Consider the following 17,773-nt stretch of genomic DNA (forward strand, 5'->3'; position numbering starts at 1 on the left):
TGAACATTAATGACTGAAGACCAGACGAGTTGTGGAATGACATCAAGGACATCATACATGAAGAAAGCAAGAGGTCATTAAAAAGATAGGAAAGAAAGAAAAGACCAAAATGGATGTCAGAAGAGACTCTGAAACTTGCTCTTGAACATAGAATAGCTAAAGCAAAAGGAAAAAAATGAAGTAAAAGGTTGAACAGAGGATTTCAAAGGGCAGCTCCAGAAGACAGTGTAAAGTATTCTAATGAAATGTGCAAAGAGCTGGAGTTAGAAAACCCAAAGGGAGGAACACACTAGGCATTTCTCAAGCTGAAAGAACTGAAGAAAAATTCAAACCAAGAGTTACAATATTGCAAGATTCTACAGGGAAAATATTAAATGACATAGGGAGCATCAAAAGAAGATGGAAGGAGTACACAGAGTTATTGTACGAAAAAGAATTGGTCAACATTCAACCATTTCAGGAGGTAGCATATGAGCAAGAACTGGTGATGCTGAAGGAAGAAGTCCAAGCTGCACTGAAGGCACTGGCGAAAAACAAGTCTCCAGGAATTGCCAGAATACCAACTGAGATGTTTCATCAGACAGATGCAGTGCTGGAAGTGCTCACTTGTCTATGCCAAGAAATTTGAAAGACAGCTACCTGGCCAACCAACTCGAAGAGATCCATATTTGTGCCCATGCCAAAGAAAGGTGATTCAACAGAATGTAGAAATTATGAAACAATATCATTAATATCACATGCAAGTAAAATTTTGCTGAAGATGATTCAAAAGTGGTTGTAGTGGTACATCGACAGGGAACTGCCAGCAATTCAATTCGGATTCAGAAGAGGACGTGGAGTGGGGATATCATTGCTGGTGTCACACGGATCTTGGCTGAAAGCAGAGAATACCAGAAAGATGTTTACCTCTGTTTTATTGACTATGCAAAGGCATTTGACTGTGTGGATCATAACAAACTATGGATAATATTGCAAAGAATGGGAATTCCAGAACACACCTAATTGTGCTCATGATGAACCTATGCATAGACCAAGAAGCAGTCGTTTGAACAGAACAAGGGGATACTGAGTGGTTTAAAATCAGGAAGAGTGTGCATCAAGGTTGTATCCTTTCACCATATTTATTAATCTGTATGCTGCACTAGTAGTCTGAGAAGCTGGACTATATGAAGAAGAACAAGGCATCAGGATTGGAGGAAGATTCATTGCAGATGACACAACCTTGCTTGTTGAAATTAAGGAGGACTTGAAGCACTTACTGATGAAGATCAAAGACCACAACCTTCAGTATGGATTACACCCCAACATAAAGAAAACAAAAATCCTCGCAACTGAACCAAGAAGCAACATCATGATAAATGGAGAAAATATTGAAGTCGTCCAGGATTTCTTTTTACTTGAATCCACAATCAATGCCCACGGAAGCAGCAGTCAAGAAATCAAAGTGCTTATTGCTTTGGGCAAATCTGCTACAAAAACTTCTTTAAAGTGTTAAGCAGAACTGTCACTTTGAGGACTAAGGTGAGCCTGACCCAAGTCATGGTGTATTCAATAGCCTCATATGCATGATATGCATAGGAAAGCTGGACAATGAATAAGGAAGGCTGAAGAAGAATTGATGCCTTTGAGTTATGGTGTTGGCAAAGAATATTGAATATACCACAAACTGCCAGAAAAATGAACAAATCTGTCCTGGAAGAAGTACAGCCATAATGCTCTTTAGAAGTGATAATGGTGAGACTTTGTCACACTTACTTTGTACTTGTTATCAGGAGGGACCAGGCCCTGGAGAAGGACATCATGCTTGGTAAAGTAGAGGGTCAGTGAAAAAGAGGAAGACCCTTAATGAGATGGATTGACACCGTGGCTGCAAGGATGGACGCAAGGATAACAAAAATTGTGTGGATGGTGCAGGACCCGGCAGTGTTTTGCTCTGCTGTAAATAGGATCACTATGAATCAGAACCAACTGGAGGGCACCTAAAAACAACAGGCACATATGGATATCAAGTGCTTGAAATGTGACTAGTCCAACTGACGAATTGATTTTATTTTTATTTAATTTTAATAAACATAATTTTAAATAGCCAAATGTGGGTAATTGTTAAAGTATTAGTGCAGTTCTAATAGATTTGTAAAATGCATCACAGTAATTTTTCCCCCAACAGTGAAACCTATTACATAATGTGTCAGCTCCACATTTTTCCAGAAATTACCCTTTTGTGGCCCTTTTCCTCCTCCATTCTGGGCTGTTTGACCTTTTCATTGCCGTCCGTTCTCACCTTGGGTCTTACCCTCTCCCTGCGATTAATCCAAGACTTCCTTTTGTTGCTTCCCCATGTTGGATCTCTGGTTTCCTGCATCCTATGACTTCCTCTTTCATGGATTATTCCCTCATTTTGAAGAATCATTTCTCCCAGTAGCATCTCAAAAAGTTGCTTAAGAAGAACATTTTTTGAGTCCCTGCATGTGTGAAAATGCCCCTCTTTTCTATGACGGTTTAGCTATCTACTTTTCATGATGCTGATGCCTCTATTTCCTGATTATTTCTGGAATTTTTCAGGGTGACTTTGCTCACCCCTTGTAAGTATTCCCCTTTACAAGCATCATGCATCAACTTCCTCCAGTCAGCCCACCAGGTACCATTCCCTCATCCACTCCAATCTTCTCTCTCTTCTTTGTTGTTACTTCTTTTTTGGTCTGTCTTTTTTAAAAATTTTTTTGTAGGCTCATAATTTTTTATCACTTGGGGTTATAATTTTTATCCAGTTTTTAGAGAGAGCAAAAATAACCAAGTGCTCAATCTGTCTTTAAAGTTATAAAATATTTTCAGGTTTTCTAGGCATATCTAAAATATAATATTACATAATTATATTATACTTAATATGCTGTTGCTGGTTGCTGTGGAGTTGACCCCTGACTCATGGTGACCCCATGTGTTACAAAGTAGTACTCCATATGGCTATCTTCGCTGTAATCTTTATGGAAGCAGGTCACCAAGGCCTTTTCTTCTGAAAAGCTGCTGAGTGGGTTTGAACCACCAACCTTTCCGTTAGCAGCCTATTGCAAGCCACGTGCACCACCCAGGCTCCTACTTAATATTTACTAAAGACTTACAGGTATTACAGGTATTACATCATTTACTCCTTGTCAAAATCCAATTATTTCTATTTTTATTAATGAACCATGTTTTGAAAAGTTCACATTGCTAGTAAGCAGAGGAGCTAAGATTCAAATCAGCGTATGTATAAGTAAGGCCATGCCCTGAACCATTATGCAACTCATAGGAGAAAAAAAGTGATAAAAACAAAGTAAGTTTATATTGCAGTTCGAGATATTTTTAAATTTATTTCTCAGACTGCTTAGCAGAGGAGAGCATGCTAATTTGTTGAGTTTAAATTGACCGTGACACCTGGGGTTCACTTAGTGTTAATTATAGAGACTATTCTTGACTTTGTGGGGATTTGAGATCTGGCATTTCACATTTATAGCACTCAGTAAATTTTCCTTGTGTCATCTACAGCACTTAGAGGAGTCCAGGAGACACAAATGAACTGATACCAGGTGGTCCACTTCATGCGCTCCGCATAAATCTACCCCTGGCTCCTAGTTCTGTCCTAGCCCTGCCTTCTCTGCCTCTCCAAGCCCCACAGTCCTCCCCTACCCCCAAAGCAGACACATAATACATATATGCCCCTAGTCAATCAGTTATCCCAGACCCACTCTGAGAATTCTTAGCTAATGACTCCAGAGTACTGATGATAGTAGAAGAGGGAGAGCATGGCTCTGAAAGAATGTGAGCCCAGGAGGGAGACAGAAAGGAAACATCTGATAAGAGAAAACGTTCTGTGACTACAAAACAATATGATGGGTTTCTTAAGGGTGGAAAGGCATCTCTGAAAGCTATTCCCAAAGAGGAGCGTCAAAGTGTCCTAAGCACAAATGATAAAATAGATTTATTAAAAAATAGCACACCAATGTTCATTGTAGCCCCACTGACAATTGCCAAAAGGTGGAAACAAGTAAAATGTCCATCAACAGATGAATGGATAAACAGAATGTGGTCTACACATACAACAGACTATTAGTCATAAAGAGAAATGAAATCTGATATATGCTACAACGTGGATAAACCTCTACAACATAATTTTGAGTGAAATAAGTCAGTCACAAAAGGACAAATATTGTATGATCCCACTTAGATGAAACAGGCAACTATACAGAGATCGAAGTTCATTAGTGGTTACCAGGGCTTGCCAGGGGAAAAGGGGGGTCGTTTTCTAGGGGCCACAGACTTTCTGTTAATGGTGGTAGAATAATTCGGAAAAGGATAGTGGTGATGGTTGCACAACATGATGAATGTAATCAATGTCACTGAATCTTACCTGTAAAAATTGTTGAATTAGCAAATGTTTTGTTATATTATTTTTACCACAATAAAAACATTTTTAAGAATTTGACCACATTCATTTTGATGTACAAATTCAAGTATGTTTGTGAAAAAAGCAGCCTCATTATCTTATGCTAGCACATTATATTAAAACATTAAAATCTTTAAACTGTTTGGTAAAAGGAACACTAGCATAGTGTTGACTAAAACCAACAATAAGGTAATGTGAAGCGGTTGTGTTTAATTTTTGGATTGAGGATCTGTTTAACCACTATGTGCACTGTTTGCTTACCATTAAAGTAAAAACATCAAGCAACATTTACTGAGTGTTTACTATACACCACACATCATTTTATACTTGTGAAAACTGAGGTTTCAAGAGGTCCAATGATTAACTCAAGGTCACTCAACTCATTAAATAGCCAAGCCAAGACTTAAACCTAAGCCTTCTGCCTCCAGAATCAGGGTCTTTATACTACATCCTATAGCCTTTCAAAATCTTAAAGGCTTTTTGACAAAATGAGGCAATAATGTGGTGAAGAGTCAACATACTTAATTCAGTGCAAGAAAGGACTGGATGGTCATGAGTTGGAACCGACTTGACAGCACCTAACAACAACAACGACAATGCCCTGTATGACAAGTCTAAGTACAAAAAGAAAAAAAAAAATGTTATGCTGTTGAGATGGCAACCTGAGAAATTTGAGAAACTTGCTGTACTCAACACTCAATACTTTTCAAATATTGAGATACCACCTACTTGATTTCTAATCCTATGTTTAGCATGGGGATGTTGTTGTTGTTAGGTGCCATCAAGTCAGTTCCGACTCATAGTGACCCTATGTACAACAGAAGCAAACACTGCCTGGTCATGCGCCATCCTCCCAATCGTTATGTTTGAGACCATTGTTGCGGCCATTGTGTCAGTCCATCTTGTTGAGGGTCTTCCTCTCTTTTGCCGACCCTTTACTATATCAAGCATGATGTCCTTCTCCAGGGACTGGTCCCTCCTGATAACATGTCCAAAGTACATGCAGAAGTACATGTAGAAGTCTCACATCGCTTCTAAAAAGCATTCTGGCTGTATTTCCTCTAAGACAGATTTGTTCATTCTTCTGGCAGTCCGTGGTATATTCAATATTCTTCCCCAACACCATTAATTCAAATGCATCAGTTCTTCTTCAGTCTTCCTTATTCATTGTCCAGTTTTCACACGCAAATGAGGCCACTGAAAATACCATGGCTTGAGTCAGCACACTTTAGTCCTCAAAGTGACATCTTCACTTTTTAACACTTTAAAGAGGTCTATTGCAGCAGATTTGCCCACTGAAATACGTTGTTTGATTTCTTGATTGCTGCTTCCATGAGTGTTGATTGTGGAACCAAGCAAAGTGAAATCCTTGACAACTTCAATATTTTCTCCGATTATCACAATGTTGCTTATTGACCCAGCTGTGAGGATTTTTGTTTTCTTTAAGTTGAGGTGTAATCCATACTGAAGGTTGTAGTCTTTGAACTTCATCAGTAAGTGCTTCAAATCCTCTTCACTTTCAGCAAACAAAGTTGTGTAATTTGCATATCACAGGCTGTTAATGAGTCTTTCCCCAATCCTGATGCCACGTTCATCTTTATATAGTCCGGCTTCTAGGATTATGTACTCAGCATACAGATTGATTAAATATGGTGAAAGGACACAACCCCGATACACACCTTTCCCTATTTTATACCACTCAATACCCCTGTGTTCTGTTCAAAGGACTGCCTCTTGGTCTATTTATAGGTTCCACATGGGCACTACTAAGTGTTCTGAAATTCCCATTCTTCACAATGTTATCCATAATTTGTTATGATCCACACAGTCAAATGCCTTTGGGCAGTCAATAAAATACAGGTAAACATCTTTCTGGTATTCTCTGCTTTCAGCCAAGATCCATTTGATATCAGCAATGATATCCCTTGCTCCACATCATCTTCTGAATCTGAATTGAATTCCAGGCAGTTCCATGTCTATGTACTGCTGCAACCGCTTCTGAATTATGTTCAGTAAAATTTTACTTGCATGTTATATTGTTTGAAAAATTCTGCTTTCTGTAGGATCACCTTTGGAATGGGCACAAATATGGATCTCTTTTTTTTAAGTCAATGGGCCAGGTAGCTGTCTTCCAAATTTCTTGGCATAGATGAGTGAGTGCTACCAGTGTTGCATCTGTTTGTTGAAATATCTCAACAGGTATTGTCAGTTCCTGGAGCCTTATTTTTTACCACTGCCTTCAGTGCAGCTTGGACTTCTTCCTTCAGTACCATCAGTTCTTGATCCCATGCTACCTCCTGAAATGGTTGAATATCGACTAATTCTTTTTGGTACAGTGACTCTGTGTATTCCTTCCATCTTCTTTTGATGTTTCCTGCATCGTTCAATTTTGTGTCCATAGGATTCTTCAATATTGGAACTCAAAGCTCGAATTTTTCTTCAGTTCTTTCAGCTTGAGAAATGCCAAATGTGTTCTTCCCTCTTGGTTTTCTATCTCCGAGTCTTTGCACATTTTATTATAACACTTTACTTTGTCGTCTTGAGCTGCCCTTTGAAATCTTCTGTTTAGCTCTTTTACTTCATCATCATGGGGATATTTATATTAAAAAGAAAGAGGCCAAACAGAGCCCTTGGATCAGTTACCAGAATAATCATTAGAATAGTATGAAGTGTTCCTACAAAATGTCTTTAAGTAAACGTACTAAAATCTCCCAGATCAAAGGGTATAACCTTCACAGGCTGTGGTGTCAGAGCTTTAAAGAGAGTTCTGAATATCTCTGAATATCTTTTCATGGCTCTTGCTCTCCTCAAATCATCCTACCCCTAATTTCTGCAGCAACCAGTAGAGCTGAAGCAGAGAAGCCAGAGAGGCTGAGCCATTCATAAGCACACTTACATTTCTCTCTCATTTTTTAAAGAACTGCAATTTACTACAGATGTTAGCAATGGGCTCCTAGAGAAGAGTTGTTACTTTATGCTGACACATCTGCTCAGTAAGTGGTTCTTAATGTTCTAAAATGGGTTACAGATCTCTTTGAGTATATGATGACAGCAAAAGTGTATACAACATACAGCATAAGGAACCCCATGAAGACCATTTATAGACTTAGTATCCTTGGATCCACTTAAGAACTTTTGTTCATATCATCTTTCATTCTTGGGATCTTAAAGAGAATATGAGGAAGAGCATAAATTCAGGGACAAAATCTCAGCATTTGCTGCACTCTCAAATCTGTAATGTCTGTGCAGGAGGCAAGCTACAAGAATTTCAGCATTGAGTAGAAACAATAAATCGAGACGTGTAACCTAAGATGATGATCAATCCTTGTTTCTTGTCTGTCTCTTACAAGCTGTACAATTTTGGAAAAGTCTCACTGTAAAATAGACTAGCAACTATACTAATAGATTTGTTGTCATAATTAAATACTGCATGTAAAGCAATTATATCAGGCTTTAACAAGCATTTGATAAATGTTAGATGTTGTCTTAGTTATCTAGTGCTGCTATAACAGAAATACCACACGTGTATGGCTTAAACAAATAGAAATTTATTGTCTCACAACTTAGAAGGGTAGAAGTCCGAATTCAGGGTGCCAGCTCCAGGGGAAGGCTTTAGCTCTGTCACCTCTCGGGGAAGGTTCTTGTCATCAGTCTTCCCCTGGGTCTAGGAGTTTCTCAGTGCAGGGACTCAGGGTTCAAAAACGTGATCCACTCCTAGCTCTTCTTTCTTGGTGATAGGAGGTCCCTCTCCTCTCTACTCATTTCTCTCTTTTCTCAAAACAGATTGACTGAAAATACAATCTAATCCTGTAGACTGTGTCCTGCTTCATGAACATAACTGTCTTATATCCTGCCTCAATAACATCACAGAGGTCAGGATTTAAAACACATAGGATAATTACATCAGATCACAAAACGGAAGAAAACCACACGATACTGGGAATCATGGCCTCCCCAAGTTGACACACGATTTTGGGGTACACAATACAATCCATAACAGATGTTGTTACTCTAAGTGGTATAATTACTTTAAATTTTTATTATTATTACTGTGCTTTAGATGAAAGTTTATAGCTCACGTTAATTTCTCTTACAAGAATTTATACACATATTGTTATGTGATCCTAGTTGCAATGTCTAAAATGTGACAGCACACTCCCCCTTTCCACCCCGGGTTTCCTGTGTCCATTCAACCAGTTCCTATCCCTTTCTGCATTCTCATCCCTCCTCCAGACAGGGGTTGCCCATTTAGTGTCATGTATCTACTTGAACTAAGAAGCACACTCTTCACGAGTGTTATTTTATGTTTTATAGTCCAGTTTAGTCTTTGTCTGAAGAGTTGGTTTCAGGAATGGATTTTGTTCTGGGTTAACAGAGAATCTGGGCGCCATGTCTTCTGGGATTCCTCTCATCTCAGTCAGACCATTAAGTCTGGTCTTTTTACGTGAATTTGAGTTCTGCACCACACTTTTCTCCTGCTCCGTCAGGGACTGTCTGTTGTGTTTCCTGTCAGGGTGGTCACTGGTGGTAGTCGGGCGCGATCTAATTCTTCTGGTCTCGGGCTGATGGAGTCTCTGGTTTATGTGGCCCTGTTGTCTCTTGGGCTAATATTTTCCTTGTGTTTTTGGTATTCTTCATTCTCTTTTGCTCCAGGTGGGTTGGGACCAATTGAAGCATCTTAGATGGCCAATCACAAGCTTTTAAGACCCCAGACGCCACTCTCCAAAGTGGGATGCAGAACATTTTCTTAATAAACTTTGTCGTGCCAATTGACCTAGATGTCCCCCAAACCATGGTCCCCAGACCCACGCCCCTGCTACTCTGTCCCTCGAAGTGTTTGGTTGTGTTCAGGAAACATCTTAGCTTTTGGTTTAGTCCAGTTGTGCTGACTTCCCCTGTAGTGTGTGTTGTTCTTCCCTTCACCTAAGATAGTTCTTATCTACTGTATAGTTAGTGAATTCCCCTCTCTTTCCCTCCCTACCCTCGTAACCATCAAACAATGTTTTCTTCTGTGTTTAAACCTTTTCTTGAGTTCTTATAGTAGTGGTCTCATGCAATATTTGTCCTTTTGAGACTGACTAACTTCACTCAGCATAATGCCTTCCAGATTCATCCATGTTGTGAGACGTTTCGAGGATCCATCATTGTATCCTTGCATAGTATTCCATTGTGTATATACCATAATTTGTTTATCCATTTGTCTGTTGATGGGCACCTAGGTTGTCTCCATCTTTTTGCTATTGTGAACAGTGCTGCAATGAACATAGGTGTGCATATATCTATTCCTGCGACAGCTCTTATTTCTGTAGGATATATTCCAAGGAGTGGGATTGCTGCATCGTATGGTACTTCTATTTCTAGCCTTTTAAGGAAGAGTTAAATCAATTTCCAAAGTGGTTGTACCACTTTACATTCCCACCAGCAGTGTATAAGTGTTCCAGTCTCTCCACAACCTGTCCAACATGTATCATTTTGTGGTTTTTGGATTAATGCTAGCCTTGTTGGGGTGAGATGGTATCTCATTGTAGTCTTGATTTGCATTTCTCTAATGGCTAATGATCGTGAGCATTTCCTCATGTATCTGTTAGCCACCTGAATGTCTTCTTTTGTGAAGTGCCTGTTCATATCCTTTGCCCATTTTTTAATTGCGTTATTTGTCTTTTTGTTGTTGAGGTTTGCACTATCTTGTAGATTTTAGACACTGATCAGATTTGTCGTAGCCAAAAGTTTTTTCCCAGTCTGTAGGTTGTCTTTTGACTCTTTTGGTGAAGTCTTTTGATGAGCATAAGTGTTTGATTTTTAGGAGCTCCCAGTTATCTACTTTCTTTTCTGGTGTTTGTGCATTGTTAGTAATGTTTTGTATTATGTTTATGCCATATATTAGGGCTCGTAGCATTGTACCTATTTTTTCTTCCATGATCTTTATTATTTTAGATTTTATATTTACGTCTTTGATCCATTTTGAGTTAGTTTTTGTATATGGTGTGAGGTATGGGTCTTGTTTCAGTTTTTGCAGATGGATATCCAGTTATGGCAGCACCATTTGTTAAAGAGACTGTCCTTTCCCCATTTAACAAAGGACTTTGGGCCTTTGTCAAATATCAGCTGTTCATAGGTGGATGAATTTACATCTGGATTCTCAATTCTGTTCCATTGGTCTATGTGTCTGTTGTACCAGTACCAGCCTGTTTTGACTAATATGGTGGTAGAATAGGTCTAAAATCAAGTAGTGTGAGGCCTACCACTTTGTTCTTCTTCAGTAATGCTTTACTTATCTGGGGCTTCTTCCCTTTCCATATGAAGTGGGTGATTCATATCTCCATCTCATTAAAAAATGTCATTGGAATTTGGATCAGGATTGTATTGCATCTGTAGATCACTTTGGATAGAATCAACATTTTCACAATGTTGAAATGTTGAGTCTTCGTATCCATGAGCAAGGTATATTTTTCCACTTATGTAGGTCTCTTTTGGTTTCTTGCAATAGTGTCTTGTAGTTTGCTTTGTATAGGCCTTTCACGTCTCTGGTTAGATTTATTCCTAAGTATTTTATCCTCTTGGGGGCTATTGTAAGTGGTACTGATTTGGTGATTTCCTCTTTGAAGTTCTCTTTGCTGGTGTGGAGGAATCTGATTTTTGTATGTTTAGCTTGTATCCTGATACTCTGCTGAAATCTTCTATTAGTTCCAGTAGTTTTCTTGTGGATTCTTTGGGGTTTTCTGTGTATAAGATCATATCATTTGCAAATAGAGATACTTTACTTCCTTAGCAATTTGGGTGTCCTTTATTTCTTTTTCTTGCCTTATTGCTCTGGCTAGGACCTCCAGCACAATGTTGAATAAGAGTGGAGATAAAGGGCATCCTTGTCTGGTTCCCGTTCTCAAGGGGAATGCTTTCAGACTCTCTCCATTTAGGATGATGTTAGCTGTTGACTTTGTATAAATGCCCTTTATTATGTTGAGGAATTTCCCTTATATTCTTGTTTTACTGAGAGATTTTATCATGAATGGGTGTTGGACCTTGTCAAATGCATTTTCTGCATCAATTGATAAGATCATGTGGTTCATATCTTTTGATTTATTTATGTGATGGATTACATTGATTGTTTTTCTAATGTTGAACCCTCCCTGCATACCTGGTATGAATCCCACTTGCATGGTGAATTATTTTTTTGATATGTTGTTGAATTCTATTGGTAGAATTTTGTTGAGGATTTTTGCATTTATGTTCACAAGGGATATTGGTCTTTAATTTTCTTTTTTTGTGGTGTCTTTACCTGGTTTTGATATCAGGGTTATGCTAGCTTCATAGAATGAGTTTGGGAGTATTCTATCCTTTTCTATGCTCTGAAATACCTTTAGTACTACTGGTGTTAACTCTTCTCTGAAAGTTTGGTAGAATTCTGCAGTGAAGCCGTCAGGGCCGGAGTTTTTTTTTTGTTGGGAGTTTTTAATCACCTCTTCAATCTCTTCTTTTGTTACAGGTTTATTTAGTTGTCCTACCTCTGTTCCTGTTAGTTTAGGTAGGTAGTGTGTTTCTAGAAATTTGTCCATTTCCTCTAGTTTTTCAAATTTGTTAGAGTACAATTTTTCATAGTATTCTGTTACGATCCTTTTAATTTCAGTTATGTCTGTTGTCATATCACCCATCTTATTTCTTATAGGGGTTATTTCCTTCCTCTCCTGTTTTTCTTTTCTCAAGTTTGGCCAGTGGTTTATCAATTTGGTTGATCTTTTCAAAGAACCTGTTTTTAGTCATGTTAACTCTTTTAATTATTTTTCTATCCTTTATTTCATTTACTTCTGCTCTAATTTTTATTATTTTCTTTCTTCTGGTGCCTGTGGGCTTCTTTTGCTGCTCTCTTTCTATTTGCTTGAGTTGTAAGTTTAATGTTTTGATTTTGGCCCTTTCTTCTTTTTGGATGTGTGCATTTATTACTATAAATTGACCTCTGAGCACTGCTTTTGCTGTGTCCCAAAGGTTCTGGTAGGATGTGTTTTAATTCTCATTTGATTCTGTAAATTTCTTTATTCCATCCTTAATTTCTTTTATAACCCAGGAGTTTTTGAGCAAGGTGTTGTTCAGTTTCCATGTGTTTGATTTTTTTTCCTTGCTTTTTCTGTTATTGATTTCTACTTTTATGGCTTTATGGTCAGAAAAGATGCTTTGTAATATCTGGATGTTTTAGACTCTGTTAAGGCTTACTTTTTTGCCTAATATGTGGCCTATTCTGGAGAATGTTCCATATGCATTGGAAAAGAAAGTATATTTGGCTGTTGTTGAGTGGAGTGTTCTTCTATGTCTGTGTGATTTAGTTGGTTGATTGTGGCGTTTAGATCTTCTGTGTCTTTATTGAGCTTCTTTCTGGATGTTCTGTCCTTCACTGAAAGTGGTGTGTTGAAGTCACCTATTACTATTGTGGAGCTGTCTCTCTCTCTTTCCAGTGCTGTTAGAGTTTATGTATTTTGGAGCCCTGTCATTGGGTGCGTAAATATTTATCATGGTTACGTCCTCCTGGTGTATTGACTCTTTAATCATTATATAGTGTCCTTCCTTATCCCTTGTGGTGGATTTTGCTTTAAAGTCTATTTTGTCAGAGATTAATATTGCCACTCCTGCTCTTTTTTGATTGTTGTTTGGTTAATATATTTTTTCCATCCTTTGAATTTTTGTTTGTTTATGTCTTTGAGTCTAAGGTGTGTCTCTTCTAGGCAGCAAATAGATGGATAATGCCTTTTTATCCATTCTGCCACTCTCTGTCTCTTTATTGGAGCATTTAGTCCATTCACATTCAGCATAATTATTGATAGGTATGAGTTTAGTACTGTCATGTTGACCTCTTTTTTTTGTGTGTGTTGTTGACATTTTCTTTGTTCCACTTAATTTTCTGGGCTGAGTCATTTATCTTTACGTATTTTCTTTTCATCTTTTTCATTGTTGATTTTGTATTTGTTGAGTCTTTATGTTTTTCTTCCTTTTTATTTTGATGTGTAGAATTGATAGTTTCCTTTGTGGTTACCCTAATATTTACCCCTATATTTCTAAGTTTAAACCAATCTTTTATTTCTTGATATCACTTTGACTTCCTTTCCATATGAAAGTTCTATGATTACATTATTTAATCCCTCTATTTTGTTTTAATGTTGTCATCTTTTACATATTGACGTCTCTGTTTCTCTATTTTTAGTGTTTTAGCTTGGATTTATTTTTGTGATTTCTGTATTTGGGTTCATATCTGGTTGTTCTTCCTGTGTTCTAGTCTTGGGTTGTTATCTGATATTATTGATTTTCTAACCAGAGGACTCCCTTTAGTATTTCTTGTAATTCTGGTTTGGTTTTTGCAAATTCCCTGAACTTCTGTTTATCTGGAAATGCCCTAATTTCACCATCATATTTGAGAGACAGTTTTGCTAAATATATAATTCTTGGCTGGCAATTTTTTTCCTTCAAGGCTTTGTATATGTCATCCCATTGCCTTCTTGCCTGCATCGTTTCTGCTGAGTAGTCACAGCTTAGTCTTATTGACTCTCCTTTGTAGATGACTTTTTTTTTTTGTTTATCCTTAGCTGCTCTTAAAATTCTCTATCTTTGGTTTTGGAAAGTTTGATTATATTTTAGTGACTTTCTTTTGGGATCTGCCCTGGTGGGGTTCGATGAGCTTCTTGGATAGGTATCTTCTCATCTTTCATGATATTGGGGAAGTTTTCTGTCAACAAATCTTCAACAATTCTCTCTGTATTTTCTGTTATCTCCTCCTATTCTGGTAGTCCAATCACTCATAGGTTATCCTCTTGATAGAGGCTCACATAATTCTTAGGGTTTATTTTTTAAAATTTTTTTAATCTGATTTTTCCTTAAATAAGTTGGTGTCAAGTGCTTTATCATCAGTCTCACTAATTCTGACTTCCATTGCCTCAGTTCTGCTCCTATGATTTTCTATTGAGGCATCTAATTCTGAAATTTTGTTGTTAATCTTCTGGATTTGTTTGCTGTCTATGGATTCTTGGACCCTGTTAAATTTGTCATTATGCTCTTCTATAATCTTCTTAAATTCCTCTGTTGCTTTGTCTGTGTGTTCCTAGGCTTGGTCTGCATTTTGCCTTATCTCCTTTCTGATCTCTTGAAGAGTTCTGCATATTAATCTTTTTAATTCTACCTCTGGTAATTCCAAGACCTTCTCTTTCTCCAGGAGGTTTTTTTTAGTTCTTTGTTTTGGTTGCTTGCTGAAGACATCATGGTCTGCCTCTTATGTGATCTGATACTGATTGTTGTCTCCAAGCCATCAATAAGTTACTATATTTACTTACTTAATGTTTGCTTACTGTGTCCCAGCTTCTTGTTTGTTTCTTATGCCCAAATAGCTAGTCTTGTGTGCTATTTTGATTATTGGTGTCTTTGAAGCCGTCACGTCCCATCACCAGGTGGTTATAGCTGTTACTAGGTATGTGAGCCCAGGAGTTTACTTTTCTTGTGTGGATTCAGGTCACGTGTCCAGGTCGTTGGTCACCAAGTGTGTGGTGCAGGCTCTCACCTGCATTCCTAGATGGGCAGGACTACATAGGGGTGATTGGTATAGGCATAGGTATCTGGCTGCAGTATTGGGTTATGTGCTGAGCAAGGTAGGGCGCTAAGAGCTGCCCCTCAGTGTCTCTGTTCTCTACAGCATGTAGGTGGGTGGGTATTGCAGCTGGACTTTGGGCACTCAATGCTATTGGCTGTAAGGACTGGGAGGCACCACTTATTCTGGGACCCCTGTTGCGGGTGGCTAGGTGAAGTGGGTGCAGCCACCAGTTCTCAGGTCCCTGATGTGAGTGGGTGAGGATACTGCTTAATGGGCAGGGCAGTGTCAAATGTCACGAATCTGCCACTCCTCCACAGCTGCTGAAGTTGAAAACAGGCTTCAGGTATATACACTGTTGTACTGTGCTAATGAGGGCCTATGCTGTTGAAATAGGCCCACACAGGTTTAGGCAGGGTTGAAAGGCATTCCAAGTCTGTAGACCCCTTATACCTGTGCCTAGACAAAGGGGCTGTGCTTGCCTTGAGTTCCCGGCTTAGGGGAACTGGTAGATTATTTTTCCCTGTGTATTAAGTTGTTCCCTCTCCAAAGCTGGGAGGATGGCTTGGGGTCTGCTACAGGTCCCACTTCCAGCCCAGTGGGCCTGGCAATCGCTTAAGCCAGACCAGAACAGAAGCAGAGCAGGGAGGGGGCGGGTAAATGGGAGAGAATTACTTCCGGCGGGGGGGGGGGGTGAGGTGGGAGGGGGTTTGATCCTGTGCAGTAGGTTAGATACTTGCACTTAACTTTCGCAGATTCAGCACAACTTCTCCATAGTTCCAGAGGCTTGAGCAGACTCTCCACTGCTCAGTTTCTCCCAGTGCGGAAAACACATCCCGAGCACTACTGCTTGCCTCAGCCTGCACTCACTGGCTGATCCAGCCTGCAGGGTGCCAGCCAGGTCAGGTCTGGCAAATCCTCACTGCTTCTGAACTGTCTGTCCCTCCCCCTGCCGCTCAGTGTTACTCCTCAACTTTGTCTTTAATATCCAGGGCTCCTAGATTGTCATATATAATCAATTCACTTGTTTTTTTCAGGTCTTTGTTTTAAAAGGGACCACAGGAAGTGTCTGACTACTCTGCCATCATGGCCCCGCCTCCTACTTTAAGTATTTCTATTGAATTATTCTTTATGGCAACAGAATGTTTGATTGTATCAATATACCATAATGTAAGCATTTCCCACTTCCCTATTGCATAGCAATGTTTGAAGTTGGTATGAAATGTTTTTAAAGGATAGTAGAATTGGGAATAAGGACAGTTTAAACAAAAAAAGCAGCCATGAAAGCAAAAATTTAAAATATTTAAAAATCAAAAAGGGAAAATTCTGTTAGAATTATGAAATTGAATGAAAAGGTTGAGTAACAGTGTGAAATTCTTTTTTAACTGTAAAATTATACCTAAATATGAAGTAGAGAGATATTAAAGATATTTTAATATCAAGCAAAGTTGAGACTAAAAAATCCGAGGATTTAAGAGATCTATAAAATGAAAGAATATATAAATTCTTACATGTATGAATAAAATACAGTTGTTGAAATGTTCCCTTACTTGTAAGTTCAAAATCTAAAACAAAAATTTAATGTGTTGGACTAAGGGGACCTGTAGCTCAGAGAAAGAATCCTAAATTGAGGGTCAGGCTATCCTAATTTGAATACTATTTCTCACTCAGCTCACTTATGTTGTTAGTTTTCTCATCTATGAAAACTCTTTTCTGCCTCAATAGCTTGGGGAAATTAGAGGAAAGGAACACAAATATTCATTTATTCAATCTATTTTACATCTATTTATTGTGTACCTACTATATGTCAAGCATTGTTTTAGGTGTTAGGGATACAATAATGAATAAAAGCAAGAAAAAATACCTGTCTTCATGAGAATAGATTATTAATGACATTATAGCATATGGAATGACACTACTGATTCACCATAAGTCTTACTTTAACTTAAATTGTTTTTTCAGAAGTGGAAATAAATTCCCTGTTAAGCTGCACTTGTGCTGTTTTCATTATGTCCTTAATAGCAGAGCAGGAATATAGTGGTGCAGTGGCCCTGGCATTCCAGCCTGTGTCTATGGCTGCACTGAGAAAATGCTCAAATCCAGTGGTCTCTAAGTGGGATGAGCTCAGAAGACAGTCCAATGAGGAATGGGAAATACATAATTATGACTTGATTTTTACCTTATTCTTTAAATTTTTTACTTTGCATTTTTTATAATGCACATAATGTATTAGTACAGAGTATGTACATGTAATTTATAAGTAAATAAATACACATACTGGAGGTGTATGCTCACAACTTTTTAAAAAAAATTTTATTGTGCTTTAGGTGAAAGTTTATAGCACAGATTAGTTTCTCATTCAAAAATTTATACACAAATTGTTTTGTAACATTGGTTGCAATCCCCACAATGTGTTAGCACTCTTCCCCTTTCCACCTCGGGTTTCCTGTGTCCATTCATCCAGTTTTCCTGTCCCTTCCTGCCTTCTTGTCTTTGCTTTTGGGCAGGTGTGGCCCATTTGGGCTCAAATACTTGATTGAACTAAGAAACATTTTCCTCACTTGTGTTATTGTTTGTTTTATAGGCCTATCTAATCTTTGGCTGAAAGGTGGACTTTGGGAGTGGCTTCATTTCTGAGTTAGCAGGGTGTCTGGGGGCCATAGTCTTGGGGGTTCCTCCAGTCTCTGTCAGACCAGAAAGCCTGGTCTTTTTTTTTTTTTTTAGTGAATTTGAATTTTGTTCTATATCTTTCTCCTACTCTGTCTGGGACCCTATATTGTGATCCCTGTTAAGAG

Source organism: Trichechus manatus, unplaced genomic scaffold (genome assembly GCF_000243295.1).
Source record: "Trichechus manatus latirostris isolate Lorelei unplaced genomic scaffold, TriManLat1.0 scaffold00017, whole genome shotgun sequence".
NCBI classification, from domain to species: Eukaryota; Metazoa; Chordata; class Mammalia; order Sirenia; family Trichechidae; genus Trichechus; species Trichechus manatus.